The sequence below is a fragment of the Lactuca serriola genome, chromosome 3 (assembly GCF_051521515.1).
Source record: "Lactuca serriola cultivar US96UC23 chromosome 3, Lser_US96UC23_V15, whole genome shotgun sequence".
Classification (NCBI taxonomy): Eukaryota; Viridiplantae; Streptophyta; class Magnoliopsida; order Asterales; family Asteraceae; genus Lactuca; species Lactuca serriola.
Genome location: NC_136410.1, coordinates 75,819,512 through 75,835,076, shown reverse-complemented (window position 1 = coordinate 75,835,076; position 15,565 = coordinate 75,819,512). Strand labels below are relative to the sequence as shown.

General features: G+C 31.3%; 1 long non-coding RNA gene across 4 annotated transcripts; it reads left to right on the top strand.

Moving 5' to 3' along the window:
• Nucleotides 1-682: 682 nt before the first annotated feature.
• Nucleotides 683-4,473, top strand: LOC145094527 (uncharacterized). 4 transcript variants are annotated; one of them, XR_013703399.1, is made up of 8 exons: nt 683-964; nt 1,104-1,235; nt 2,096-2,247; nt 2,470-2,585; nt 2,936-3,015; nt 3,148-3,618; nt 4,110-4,149; nt 4,322-4,465. It is a non-coding gene; the product is annotated as an uncharacterized LOC145094527 (long non-coding RNA). The 4 variants fall into 4 exon arrangements; XR_013703398.1 differs by lacking the exon at nt 2,096-2,247 and having other exon boundaries at nt 683-983; nt 4,322-4,464; XR_013703397.1 differs by lacking the exon at nt 2,096-2,247 and having other exon boundaries at nt 4,322-4,463.
• Nucleotides 4,474-15,565: the final 11,092 nt, after the last annotated feature.

Below are 15,565 nucleotides of genomic sequence, written 5' to 3'. Positions count from 1 at the left end.
TTTTCTACGGAAATAGCTACATAGTTGCATTTCCGTAGCTAAATCTTGAATTGTTGCTACAAAATCAAAATTTGTAGCTATTTTACTATGAAATATACTACATGGTTGTTGGTTGTAGCTAGTTTGCTACGGAACTTGCTACGTAATCTATTTTCGTAGTTAGTTGGCTACAAAATCGGTTACAGAATAAAAATATGTAGCTTGTTTCCTACATAATAGAAATTCGTAGCTACTTTGTAATGAAAATTTGCTACACAATAAAAAGCTATAGCTAATCTACAATAGAACTTGTAACGGAAAGGTTAACCGTTGTTATTTGTATATTTAAGTTGTTTTTGTAATATGAAAAATAGCTACGTAATCTAAATCTGTAGCTATGTGGCTACGGAATATTTCATAGTCAATTAGTTACGATATATACTTGCGTAGTAAAATACAAAAAATATTTTATCAAAAAAAAAATAAATTATTGTTTTTAATTGTGTTATGATTTTTAATTATAATTTAATTATGATTAATAAAATCGTTTACATATTATTACAATTTTTTTTTTCTTATTAAACATATAATTAAAGCACACTATCCTTATGAACAATGTCACTAGTAAAAAAAATGACTTTTTATACCTGTAATCGTTGTGCTTTCTTTTACTCCCTTTTGCTGCCCCACATAAGTGGCCGCTTCATTCATTTTTCGAGAAACTTCTACATCTCCCACCTCCAATCTCGAATCTCAATCAGTTGATCGCGTTTCCAACCGAAAACTCTCATCTGTGCTTCCAGTAGGATATGGAGGGCTTCACAACAAACCCATGCACAACACCATTGATACTATTGTTGGAATCGCCAACTATCGAGTAAAAACAAATCTTCACAGTTGTGTTCATCGGTTTTGATTATCTCTCCTACTATCACCTCCATGTGCCTACTGCTTCGATCGTATGACGTATCTCATGAATTTTGTGGTAAGAATCACAATTTCAGGCAATTTGTTTATCCTATTTCATTCTTTCTATGTTATGTGGTTGGTGCTTCGAAGCCTTAAATCCATCTTCTCTCTCTCTTATCTCCACGAAATCAAATTAATGACTTGACTTGCCGCAGGAACAAAGGGGAAGTAGAAAACACCGACTCCGCCTCTACCTTGATGAACTTCTTCATCTGAGCCCTAAATAAACTCCAACCACACTTACAATCGACTGACCTAGGATTAATGAGATCATGAGAAGAATAGAGGTAATTTGAAGTTAAAGTTTTACCTTAATTGATGAAATTAACAATATTGTAAATATGATGTTCTTTGTTTGAAAATAAAAGTATTGGTTTGATTGTTTGTACGGATACGGTTTAGTGTTACTATGTTAAAACTATGCCCTATTTCAATTTAGGGTTTGTAAAGTCTTACTGTATGCTCTATTGCAATAATAGATTTCAGATATGTACCAAATTTAGATGTAATGTTTTCCTTTCAGTATCCTGCTTTACATCTTGGGGCATCTTTCTGATTTTTCAATTTGCTTTCCTGATCTGTATGTTTTTTACGTGCCCCCTCTCACTCAAACATTTACTCTTTGTATGTTTGTGTGTTTATATGTTTATCTTTATGTTTGCGTTTATTTATGCCAGTTCATGAATTAATATTGATTGGAAATTAGGTTGTTTTGTACTTCAATTCAACAATCAACATGAAAATGTCGTAGTACCTTTGAGAATCTTTCATATGTATTCTTTCTAAATGATTCACTGCATTTATCTATCCAGTCTCATGGATTGGAATTTGTTTTGTGCCATATTTAGCATTCTCTTACTATTTATAATCCCCCACCCAAAAAAAAGATTTTTTATCTGTTTTTTGGAAGATGTTGGTGTTCTTCTATCATGCTGTGTCAGAAATCGATATAACAATACTTTTATTACTCTTGTGGTCATCCGTCTCTTGGTTAATAAGAGGGAAAATGTTGACAAATTACATGTAAATGATTCAGAAAAAACATAATTATAGATTGTCAAAATTTATATCCTTAATTCACATTTTTATTAAGTTACAAATACGTTTGTTAAAATTTATATCCTTCATTTTTTTTACATAATTACAGGTTGGAGCGTTTGCAAGATAATAATGCAGTGCTTTGTCATTTTAATATTATTTAGAGCATTGTTATGCAGAGGTGTCAATTGATCTTTATACAAATACACATCTCTTAAAGTCCATGAAATTGGACCTTAATTATATATTTCAAAAGTTGAGGTTGGTTTACAAGTTACAAAAAGTTGCAATCTTTCTTATTGAGCATTCAACACTAAACCAATAGTTTATTTTTCTTTCAGGAGTTTAACAGCAAAGATTACAACCTAATGTCCGTATTTCTTTTTGTTTTTTCCAGTGTTATAAATTTTGATAATCTATATGGGTAGTTTATTTACTATTGATATCGTTGCTAACTTATTATGGTTACCATCTATCTAACAGGGGTTGGGGAAAATGATTTCCGTAATTGCCTTTATTCTCAAGCAAAGTTCCCCTCTATCTTTTATAACAAGCAACAATGTTTAAACCTTATAAAAGTCATCCACATTGCTGAAAAGGTGAGCGTTGATATATTTTTGTTTCTTTACCAATCTGATCAAGTAATTCAATTTTTCATAGTTATGAGCTTCATACTTCTTTTATTCTATTATATGCTTTAAATCAGGTTTTTTTGTGACTTTTATTTTAATTTTTCATCGTATGAAAAGCTTTTCAGACATCTGGTACGAAGATGACAAATTCAATATGTTTCAACCCATATGCATGCCTATGGTAGTTTGATCATTGGTTTTTTTTTTTTTTTTTTTTTTTTTTTTTTGTCAAAAGAACTCAAGAAAATACAACAATTATTGTATGGTCTTATAAGTAGGGAAAAACACTAACTGAGAGTAAGTTCTTCTTTGAGCAGTTCATTCAAAATCTAGAATCAAGTATGATTGGTTGGTATTTGTTTTCGCTGTTGGATAACCTTTCAATGTCGATATCAAGGTACTTTCAGTTGCTTCACTTTCTGTTCTAATTTACTTCCACAATTTCATTTTGAGTATGCAAATCTACATTTATATGTTTTTATATTATTTGATTGTATCCCTGAACCATATGTTTGTATATGTGATGCAGGGCCGATCCTGAGGATTCAAATATCCTCAAATGCCCAGAACGAGCAAGAAAAAAAAGAGTCTTTATCACTATTATAAGTTTTTTATTTTTAAATAAATATATATGCACTATTTAATAAAATAAAATAAATTTGACCCCTAAAATAATTGGGCCCTATACAGCTGCCCACTTGCATGCCCTCTATGATGTGATGTTGCCTTTAAAATATACAGCAAGAATGTAAGGTGGGACAGAATTTGAAGCTGCTCCAGTTGTGACCATACAGTAAAAGAAGCAGGATATTTGTTCTACTGGGAGTCTATAAAAACTTGAAATTGTTTCAAGGTTATGAATTATTTACCCTTTTGGCATGAATCTAACAACCAAATGTTATGTTTTGTGCAGCAAATCTTCAATTTTTTTCACCTACATACCAGTGAGGACTGTTATGATAACGGGCCAGAGGAAGGGACCTTGGCATCTTCTTTAGTGGTAAACACCTCTAATCCAATTACCATGAGGATTAATGTTCTATTTATGTATAAACTGATTCCAAATTGTTGGTTGCAATGCATCTATTGAGACGATACATTAGAACCATTTCTTGTGATAGTCATAAATATTAGAGATGTATGGTAAGAAAGAGTATATAGAGGATTTAAATGAGTCCAAATCAAATTATTAATTTTTCTGAATTCATTTGCATATAGAAATAGATATGAAGAAGAATTAGCATATACATAGGATTTAAATGAGTTCTTAAACTTTGAACTATTTTTTATAAATTAAAGAGGTTAACTATTTTGATTATTTTTAATAGAGGTTCACTATGTTTTAAACTTTGAACTATTTTTTATAAGTTAAGGAGGTTCACTATTTCGATTATTTGTAATGGAGCAGTCAGTTTAAGGGGGAAAGAAGAAACAACTACAAACTTTTCTTTTTGTACCAAAAGTAACAAAAAAATCCACAAATATATGCAGGTGTTTAGGAGGTCACTGTTTTTTTGTGGTGCTTAAAAAGGTGATTCATTTTGTTTCTTTTGTATATGGTAATAGTTTATCAAATAGAAGAGTTGGATTATTTTTTTCTATATTTGTTTATTTTTAGATTTTAAATCTAACTAGAGCTATAATGAGATTTCATACAAGATATTTGAATGTTAATCAAGTTGTTTATGAATTTGATTTTGCAGGTTGTGTCATTTTTGCTGAGCATCTATGGTTGTTTGTGTATATGTAATGAATATTCAGTTTTGATGATTAGGGAACCATGTAAAAGGATTTTCAATTACATAATATATCTACCAAAATCTATATAACAATTAAAATTAAATTTATTGTATTTTTATATATTTCAACAAATATGATAAATGGAAATTAGATTTTGTTGAATATTTTTATCATTATGAATTTGTTTTGGAACCTATTTTTGCTATGGAACAAATGGCTATAAAATTTGCAACGGAACACATGGCTACATAATTTGCTATAGAACAAAATGGCGACAAAATTTATTAGGGAACAAATGGCTATGGAGTTTGCTACGGAACAAATGGCTACAAAATTTGCTATGAAACAAATGGCTACGAATTTGTTACGGAGCGAATGGCTACGGAATTTGTTACGGAGCAAATGGCTACGGAATTTGTTACGGAGCAAATGGCTACGAAATTTGCTACTAAACAAATGGCTATGGAATTTGTTACGGAACAAATGACTACGGAATTTGCTATGCACCCCATTGTTACAAAATTGTTATGGAAGTGTGTTGTAGTTAAATTGCTACGGAATAAATGTCGTAGCAAAACTCCTACGGAACAATAATTCTGTAGCTAAACAGTTTGCTACAAGAAATATACCTACGGAATTTCATTGACAAATTCCGTAGCAACTTCTGTAGTTATTCAGGTTTAGCTACGGAATTTTAGTTTTTAGCTACATAATTTTTTCGTAGCTAAATTGAAATTTTCTTGTAGTGTTGGTCCCTGTCTTACCTAAAAAGACTATTGTGGCCTCATTAATTTATTTTTAATTAATTTTCTTGTTTATGTATTTATTTCTTATATATTTAAAAAAATTAATAGACCCCACATATCTGTATCTCCTCATCGTAAATCTGAAACCACATTTGAGAAATTTAATTTGGGTCTTAACGGTCACCATACTATCTCTCATCCTCCCCAACTTCTATTTTTTTTCCTTCTTTAGTAACATTGACGTCTTCACCATCCTTCTTTTTTTGGTACTTCAACTCTGGCGAACGAACACCATAACCTACTGTCTCTTCATCTTTAGTGGGTTGTGGTTTTGATTTAGCAGAGTTGAAGGACCGAAAAAAAAGGACGATGAAGACGTCGATATCACTAAAGATGGAAAATAAATAAAAGTTGAGGATGATGAGATATGTGATTGTGAGGAGATACATATATGTGAGGTCAACTAATTTTTCTTAAATATATAAAAAATAAATACATAAATAAGAAAATTAATTAAAAAATAATAATAAGGGTACAATAGTATTTTTAGGTACGACAGAGACCAATCTCGTAACAAAATTAAACAGTAGGGATCATCCGAGTTAAAAAAATAAATTAATTAAAAAATAAACAGTATGGATCATCCGATGAGATACAAATATATGGGGTCTATTAATTTTTTTAAATATGTAAAAAATAAATACATAAATAAGAAAATTAATTAAAAAATAAATTAATAAGGGCACAATAGTCTTTTTAGGTAAGACAATGACTAAACGCGCCACAAAAATAAACAGCAGGGACCATTCAAGTTAAAAAATAAGTTAGGGACCAAAAACATAAATTCTCCCAAAACACAGGGACTATTCGTGTAATTTAATATTTGGGTAGCTATTTTTTTTTGTACACATTTAGGTAACAAACTTGTTGAAAACATTTATATTTAGGATTTAACCTGTTATAGCAGGTCATAATGGTCATATGTGAATACTTCCAACAAGTTTGTTATCTAGATGTGTATATAAAAAATAGTTACCCAGATGTGGACATATAGAAAAGTTAATTACCTTAATAAATCATTTTCCCTAAAATTTATTACAAACACTTTTTCTAATTTATAAACTACGATCCATCATTAATCAGCATGCTTCGTAACAACAAATCTTAAACACTAATATTCATTCATCAAAAAAATTCATAAATATTAAAAAAACAATAATGTAGAATTTTGACATTATCATGGAAATTTTAATTCTAGCTATTTGAGAGGGTACTTGGTCCATTTTAAAGGTGTATTGATGTTGTGGGGTTTGGAATGAATCTGACATCGACTATTATGTTGTTTGGTCCGACACTTAATGATGACCCGCAAGAGGGATTTTAAGAACATTGTTGGCAAATAAGATCAATATAAGTTATATTAGACATAAATTTTTGCAACATCTAAAATTCTTCCAACATGCTTTCATTGATCTTTTGAAACAAGGATTCAAATAACACATGAGAGAGTCGATGAATCTTTGCTGGAATAAAAAAATTGGATTGTAATGAATTAATGTGTCTACCCAAGAAGAACCACTAGAAATGGAAATTAGAGGTGGTGGACGAAAGGTAGTCTGGTAGTAATTCTAGATGATTTAAGCATAGGTATCAGGTATGTGTCATCATGTCTTGGTAAAGAGATAATTCACACATGGTTAATCAATAATTTCGAGTCAATGTTATATCCACACAATCAATAAGCGTGGTATGGGGTACAATACGATACATTGCATGGGGAAGCAAACACCTTAATAAACAACATAGCAAAGAAAGTGAATTACACTCATAATTGCATTGAAAACGACACGTTTGTAAATTATCCTCACAAAGATCGTAATATGTTAGCTAGAGCATACTAGAGTTCAATTTTTCTTGAATTTTGTGATCGTCGTACGGGGGTATCAGCGAGAAGTTCGCAATGTAGACATTTTCACTTTATAATCCCAACTAAACATTTTATGGTGGTTCATTCATTTTCTTTTTCTTTTTAATGACTTTATCAATATTTATATAAATCAATTAACGAATGATGACATTGATAAGAAATGATAAAATCCAAAGATGTCATTGTCGTGTTTGAAGTTTTATTATTTACATCATAAACTCCCTTGAACCTTGACGTAAGGTTATTCAGGTGTGTTCGAATTTTAGGGTTTATGTAACAAATATCTTACATGGACTCATATTTTTCTATTTATTTTAGTTATGTAGTATTTTTGGAAAGAATATATATATATATATATATATATATATATATATATATATATATATATATAGAGAGAGAGAGAGAGAGAGAGAGAGAGAGAGAGAGAGTGTTAGGTTCATGTGAGACGGCCTAATTTTGTGAGACCGTGAGACGCATTTTTTTTATTTTTTTTTAGTTAATTCAAGTTCCGAAAATAATATTTAAAAAAAGAATTTTTGGATTTTTCCATTTATTTTGCATTTTAAAATTATTTTTTAGAATATGTACAGTGTAATATTCTATTAGAATATTTCATGTATTTTTCAAAAAAAGAAAATAATATTTAAAAAAAGAATTTTTAGATTTTTCTATTTATTTTGCATTTTAAAATTATTTTTTAGAATATGTACAGTGTAATATTCTATTAGAATATTTCACGTATTTTTTTAAAAAAAACGAGATTTTATTTTATTTTATTTTATTTTTTATTTTTTATTTTATTTTTTTAGTTAATTCAAGCTTCGAAAATAATATTTAAAAAAAGAATTTTTGGATTTTTCCATTTATTTTTTTGCATTTTAAAATTATTTTTAGATTTGGTCTCACGGTCTCACAAAATTAGAATGGTCTCAAATGAACTTGAACCTCTCTCTCTCTCTCTATATATATATATATATATATATATATATATATATATATATATATATATATATATACTTACGTTTTTTTGTGGTTTGTCTTTTATTGTAAATATCTTCATGGTGTTGTAATTTTAAGTTTAGACCATTCTTAGCATTCTACTTAGCATATTTCATGTTTTCATAAAATTATAGCATTGTAAAAGTACATTGCTTCTCATATTTATACAATCTTATACCAAATAACTTTTATGTCAAATAACTTTTATGTATGGCAGTTTTTTAGCCAAAGGGCAAAAATGTCAAATTCCTATAATAAACAAAAGATAAAACAATTATTATATCTTTGACATAGAAAATTACAAATATGCCCTTTTTTATTAATGTTGCCATTTGTTTTCATTGTTTGTTTTTTGTTCGTCCTATGTGTACTTAAAAATGCCTAATAACTATTTAATTGCCTAATAACTATTTAAAAATACATCGATAAACCCAAGCACAAAGTACCCGTGCAAGTTCAAGATTGAACATATTTTTTTCATTTACCAGAAACAACAATGTACTTTTTCTAATGTGCAATTAGCATAATTGTTCAAGCAACTAACATGCATGCCATGTAAAACTATAACTACTTGCAATAAGAAAAACCAATAAATACTTCCATCACCTAATAAAATACATAAATTTATTTGGAAAATAATACATTAATTAAATTATATTAACAACTTTTTTTTGAAAATAAGAAAATCAAAGTGTATGAAAGATTACGAAAGAGACTTTGAAAGGAGCATTATCTATTCTAAAACTAATTCATGTAGTCTCTTAACAATATTAAACAATAAATGATTTAAAAAAATTTACTTAGTGATAAGCACTCCTTAAGTGCTTTCTAAGTTTGTAACCATGCAATGATTTTCCATAATAGAAGAAAGACACAGGTGTAACATTTTTAAACACTAGATGATGAAAAAAAATCACTTTTTGATGATAGCTACAACAAAACTCAAACTCAACCTGTGGTATAATAAGATAACATAAATTGTTCCTGCTTACAGTGCAAGGGCATTTTCATCAATATCATTTTGTATTTTAAAAAAGCATAATAGGACAAATTGTTATTACTCAATTTCAAGATTTTTCCTTCATACATTACATTCTTATACACCCAAAATCTGAAATTTGTAAGTGGAATCTTAATCATATATCTGTACAATTACCATGTCAATTTAATTTGGAAGGTACCTAATTCAAACAAATACTCACATTGTATGAAATTCAAAATTTCAAGCAAATTGACAGGTGCCTAATTATGTCTTCAATCTTAAAGTATTTCAAGTTATTCCTTACTACCACTTCAGTTTTCGCTAACATCTTCAAAGACAACGTCATTTCTACAAAAAAATTATAGGTAAAATTATCTTCCAACTAATGTATGTTCTGTTAAAAAAAACTTAGATTAACAAAGATTTAGATAATTTCTTACCGAACATTTTCCCGTCTTCAACCCCCAATGTTTTGTTTCTTCATTCTCTGAGTTCTACATCGGATATTAATCAACATAAGTTTCTCTTTAGTTCAAATTTCTTCTATGATTGTATATCCGTATCTGCCTTCATCGATAACAATGGAGAAAATTCCATACCCTTTCTGAAATGAATACAGGGGCGATGTTTCAGCTATTGGCGGAGAGTCCGTTGGTGATCTTGGATAGGAGAGTAAAGACTTTGAGGAACAAGGTAGTGAACTTGGTTAAAGTTTAGTGGCAGCACCATAGAGGCTTGGAGTGGACTTAGGAGCCGGAGTTTGAGATGCGTGAACAGTATCCAGAGCTGTTTCTGGAGGATGACTTCGAGGGCAAAGTCTGATTCTAGTGGGGGAGAATTGTAACATCCTAAAAGAGTTATATCTTCTTTTGGCCTTAATCTTTTATGTGTATGTCAATACTAGTCCTTATTGTGAAAAGGTGGCATCTGAGTACACGGGGAGTACACATGTGTACGTGCAGTGTACTCATGCATTTGCATGGACGCGGAGGCTGTTGGATTAGTGTCTAAGTCCATAACTATTTTGGTATGTACTTGACCCGATTATGAGCATGGTCCTTTTGGGTTGCCTTCACCATAGCAATATGTAGGATGATTTAAGGAGAAAAAGGTTTAAATATGATTTATTAATATATTATGAGAATAATATATTAAAGGAGAAATCATATTGTTTAATTAATATTAGTCAAGAATTAATTGATAATTAATTTTGTGGCTAAAAGAGATTAATTAAATTCAGGGGACTAGACTGTAATTATTGGATAATTGAGTTATTGGGCTAAGGAATGCTAAAGGATCAAGGGGTGAACGAAATTATGATGGAAGCCCATCATATTTTTGTCCATGGCCTTATCCAGAAGGTTCCATGGGCTGCTTAGAGTTTAAGCTGTCCATTAGGGTTTTGACTGAAACCCTAGCAGCCCACACAAGTATATAAAGGACCCCTTAGGCTCCAAAAACGTGGACAATTGATTCTCTAGGGTTTCTAGTCGTTTTTTGGCAGCCTCTCTTCTTCTCCTCTTCATCCAAGTTGTATATGGTGTTTGTGACTCCATTAGAGGTGCAACACTTGAGGCACTAAGCTTTCTAAGGCCAATCCAAGCAAGGAATTGATTGCTATTGCTATATAACAATCAAAGGTAATTCTCCAAACCCTAATTCAGTTCATAATATGTTAGATCTAAGTTTATTAGTCTTGGATTCAAAGCATGTACAATAGAGAAACCTAGATCCAAGCATTAGGGTTTGTATGAGCACATAGGATTGTTCTTATGCCTAAAACCCATCAGTGGTATCAGAGCCTTGATTGGTTTCAGTTGTATGTGATGCTTAACTGTTTTGTTTGCTTAAAAAACGAGTTTTTTGCCTATGCCCGACACAACTCGGCGAGTTGACCCCTACTCGGCGAGTCCAGGTCTGACTCGGCGAGTCAGTGCGTCAGGCAGAGGGTATTTCGGGATTTAGCTGCTGTTTTGACTTGGATTTGATGCTTAAATTGTTTTATGAAGTTAAAATCCGAATTTTATCTTAATTATATGCTTATCCTTGCCAAAACAATAGATAATTTCAAATCTTTTAAATATTGGTTGTTTATGTGATAAATATGGATTATTTAAAGTTATTTGGCAATTATCTAATGACTAAAATAAGATTAGGTCAAATATAGATAATTATGAAATTAATTGTTTAATTTGAATTATTTGTTATTTGATCCCTAATGTTTTGAAATGTTTCAAAACTTGCCCTCAAGTTTTGGAATTTAAAAGCTGATTATAAGTTTAATTTTGAAATGTTAAATTCTAAAACCCTAGTAATTTGAAAAGTTCGAATCATACCCTTATGGTTTTGTTAATTAATTAAAGTGTATAATTAAAAGTGATTTAATAAACCCATAAAGTTTTTGGTCTACATTTAATTAGATTAAAAGTATAATTTACTAAGTTAAACCACCTAGTATTTTAAAAGTGTAAAATACACCCTATACTATATATAACATTAAAAGTCTAGTATTATATATGAGTAAACAGTCAGTCTTACCATTAGTAGGCCTCATTCACGAAGCTGGTCTATAAGGGATGTTTAAGGAAATTGCCTATAAAATGGCGATTGAATGGGTATCCACTCTTACCCACCGCACTCTTGACTAGTGGAGGGTCGTTAGCCGAACGGGTAGGATAGGACAAAAACCTTCCATTATAAGTATAATGAAGTACAAAGTAACTAAATGCTTTTTCAAATTCCCAAATCATATTTACTTTAGGAAAAATGTGAAATTGTATGCTAATCCATAGAATTACACTTCGTACCGCTGTCAAACGTTAGTGGAGCGTGTGTGGTTAACCGACACACTAATTTGGGGATGACATTGGTAGTGAAGGGTGACTCGATGTTTGTCATAGATCAATGGAGCGTGTGTGGCTACCCGGCACATTGATTAGGTGATTGTAGCATTGGGTGCACCACGTGATTCGTATGGTTATTCACACCTTGTTTGTGATCCTCGGCATCCCAGTCACAAATAGTAGGGCATAATCGAGATTAAACATGCCATTGAAAAGTTCAATGAATCTCAAAAGATCTAGGAGTTTCAATTCATTTAAAACTTAATCTTCCTTTTCGTTTTTCATGATGGAAATTGGTAAATCGTCATTTACCTACCTTCAAATATTTTGCAACTAGATTACGACATCCCTTTTCTAGGTTGTAGAATATTGTGTTGGATCCTAGCTTGATGTTTCATTTGGGTGTTACATCAAGAATTCTAATCAACATAACTTGAATTTTCTCCGGTTTTATAGATGTCTGAATCTTACAATGGTCTTCCCAAATCCTTTGGAACAAGCTTTCCAAATGAAGATGACGTTCCGAGATACGATCAAGGAAATGAGAGTCATGCTTCACTTCCTCCACCTCCTCCAATCGTTCTCCCTGACCCACAAGTTCAAAGGCTTGAAAAATTCAAGCTCACTCAAGCCCTTTTGGCAAGTAAACACGAAGATGGGAAACCTGTGTGTGCACACATCTTAGAGATGAAGTCACACATTGATAGGTTAAGCATGTTGGGTGTCAAGATTTCAAGCGAGTTGGCTGCTGACTGGGTTCTTCAGTCACTTCCTGAATCATATAGTGAGTTCGTTAGAGAGTACTATATGATGGATCACGACGTGACCCTCATTAATCTAACCTATTTGCTTATAGCTGCTGAATCAACAATGATTTGGCGTGCTGGTCAAGCAAACTTGTCTGGTGAATCAAACTCCCAAACTTCAATGGACACTGGCAACATTGGAAGTGTAGAAAGAACTAAGTTTGTGATTGTCCGATGTGCTGTGCCAAAGGAGTCCATTTGCTTTTATTGCCAAGAGAAGGGACATTGGAGACAAAGCTGCCCTAACTACCTGAGAGATCTAAGAGATGGGAGAGTCAAGACGTATGGCTCTGCTTCAGGTAAAATCCATTATCTAACTCTTTTGAGTTCCTATTCTAGATTCTTAATACATGATGTGATAAGATTACATTTTGATGTTTTGTAGGATCGAAGAAAAGAGAGGAAGCTTGAGGGAAGAAGTGAGCTGAATCTAATCATGAAGAAATGGATTTCGATCGCATTACTTGAAGAATGGATTCTTGATCTACTACTTGGAGTTAGAATAGATTGTTAAGAAATATGTAATAACATAGTTTTTCAATTGAATTGCATTGTAAGGACAAAATTTTTCCGCAATAAAATGAATTTTGATTTTATCTTATTTATTTATCCTTGCAATGGCATGTATGAAAAATTGATGTTTGAATGTTTCTATTATTAGCAATAATGGATTTGATTCTTAATTATGTTATTTGTGGAAATGTCAAAAGTTTACCAAATAGGGAGAGTTTCTCATTGCCCAAGTTTCAATTGGACAGGAACTTGGAATCGTGCAATGTGTATTGTATGATGAATGAAAAACTTTCACATTTGGGAAACTTAGACTAATTCTTTGACAAAGTGTAAATTGAAGGACTAGGAAGATCAAGTACACTAGGTTGTGCGTTGATCAAGTCCACCACAAGAGTGACAAAGATATTCGTCATGATTTACTAAAGTTTAGTAAATATGATTATACTTATAAGATTAAGTGTAATTCTAAGTTTATTGAAAGAGTTTCAATGAATAGTAGAACGAATAAAGAAGAATCAAGTAGGCAGAAAGATAAAAGTTTCTCCATTCTAAGAAGAAGGGAGAGTACCTTTTATTATGTTTTATGATAAGTCTTAATGATTAAGAACCATGTCTCAATTGATCCTCTAAGTGAGTCTTTGTGCAATTGCATGTCTAAGAAGAGGAATCGAGTATTGTAGAAATGGTTAAATCAATAAGTCAATCATACTTCGTTCCAATATCAAGACTTAGAGTCAAGATTGTGACATTGAGTGAAAAGTCATAAGTAGGTTTATAACACTCATCAAATGTGGAACTTGGAAAAGTTTTCTTATTTGCACATTTGAAATTGGTAAGTTGTGCTTTCTTGTATAAGATAGAGACCAACTAGGACCAATTATGTGAAGTGTTTTGTCTTGATAAGAACTACACTAACTTTTGAATATTTGCTTTGTCAAGAAATGTTTCTTGACAAGAGAATCTTATATATCAAGGAGTCAGTGGGAGTCTTAATGGTCTTGAAGGGTTTCAAGAACAAATCAAGAATAAACCTTATAGATCATCACTAGCACACGACTTGAGGTTTACAACCTGTTGTGCTGACATTATTTTGTTTCTATGCCATTCCAATTGAGTTAATTGTGTATGTGAGTTCTATGAGTTCTCATTTGAATGCATACTAGAGCCTTAGTCGATGGAAAGTACATTGATATGTAAGGACAAGTTACTAAACTACTTGGAAGACATGGTGGGCACTCGTGTTACCATAAGGCAAGAAATCAAGATTAAGAAAGTTCAGTCCATATGAGTTTGGATTTGTCGCAAACCTTGGTTTTGGCAAATTCACATGGATAAGAACTCATACATCATAAAATCGAAGTGTCATAAGATTCCCTCCTTCATGAAAGTGATTGTGAGGAAATGCTTTCACTAAGAGAGATCTTAAGAAGATAGCAATTGTGAAAATTGTATTCTCAAATTCGATTATGGTTATGACATCCCTTTCCATCGTTTGAATTATGAGATTTGGCAATTAGTTTCAACATTTGGAACTTAGTAACATAAGTTCTGAATTGTTTAAACAGACATATGAGCCATCTAAGACAAAGGTGTATAAGGTTAAGAAGCCTAGATAAAGGCTTATCGAAGCATCTGGTATTAGAAATATGAATTTCAGAAATTCAATAGGCATTGTTTTCTGAAAGTTCATTTGTTTTCTGAATACATGTCAAAGCTAGTGGGAGCATAAGTGTTATGCTTATATGATAATAATCATCATGATAGTGGGAGCATAAGTGTTATGCTTGTATGATTATTATGGCGAGTATTGCAAGTTAGCAATATTAATTATAGAAAAACAAAGATTCAATTTGCAAAGTTGCATGGGTTGAAAAGTTGTTTTAATATAATTAAGGGAGAGAATATTATACTTCGTTTCAGAATCTAAAGCTTAGATTGAGAAATTTTAATATTCTCAGCCAAAGGATACATTGTGTGTTCTTAAAATTCGATTATGATTACGACATCCCTCTTCATAGTTCGAATTGTGAGAACATGACACATAAAACATTATGGCAAAAGATTGGTAAAGTATCATATCTTTATGTAAGACATTATGCATCGTGTCCCATACGCTTCGGGTATAGGATCGATTGCAAATGCTATAATATTTTACCATTCTAAAATTTTCTAAATGTCTAGCGCATTAAGAGGGAAAAAGGACTAGAATTGGTTTTGACTAAAATAATTAAACAACTATCAAAGGATGATCCGAAGTTCGATGAGGATTGCTCGCTTGTGAGTAGTTGGAAGTATGGTATTGGATGGATTATATCGACATTATTATGAATAGATAAGATTCTATTAAGAATGAGTTGTCATATGGAAAATGTGGAAATGTTTCCATATTGG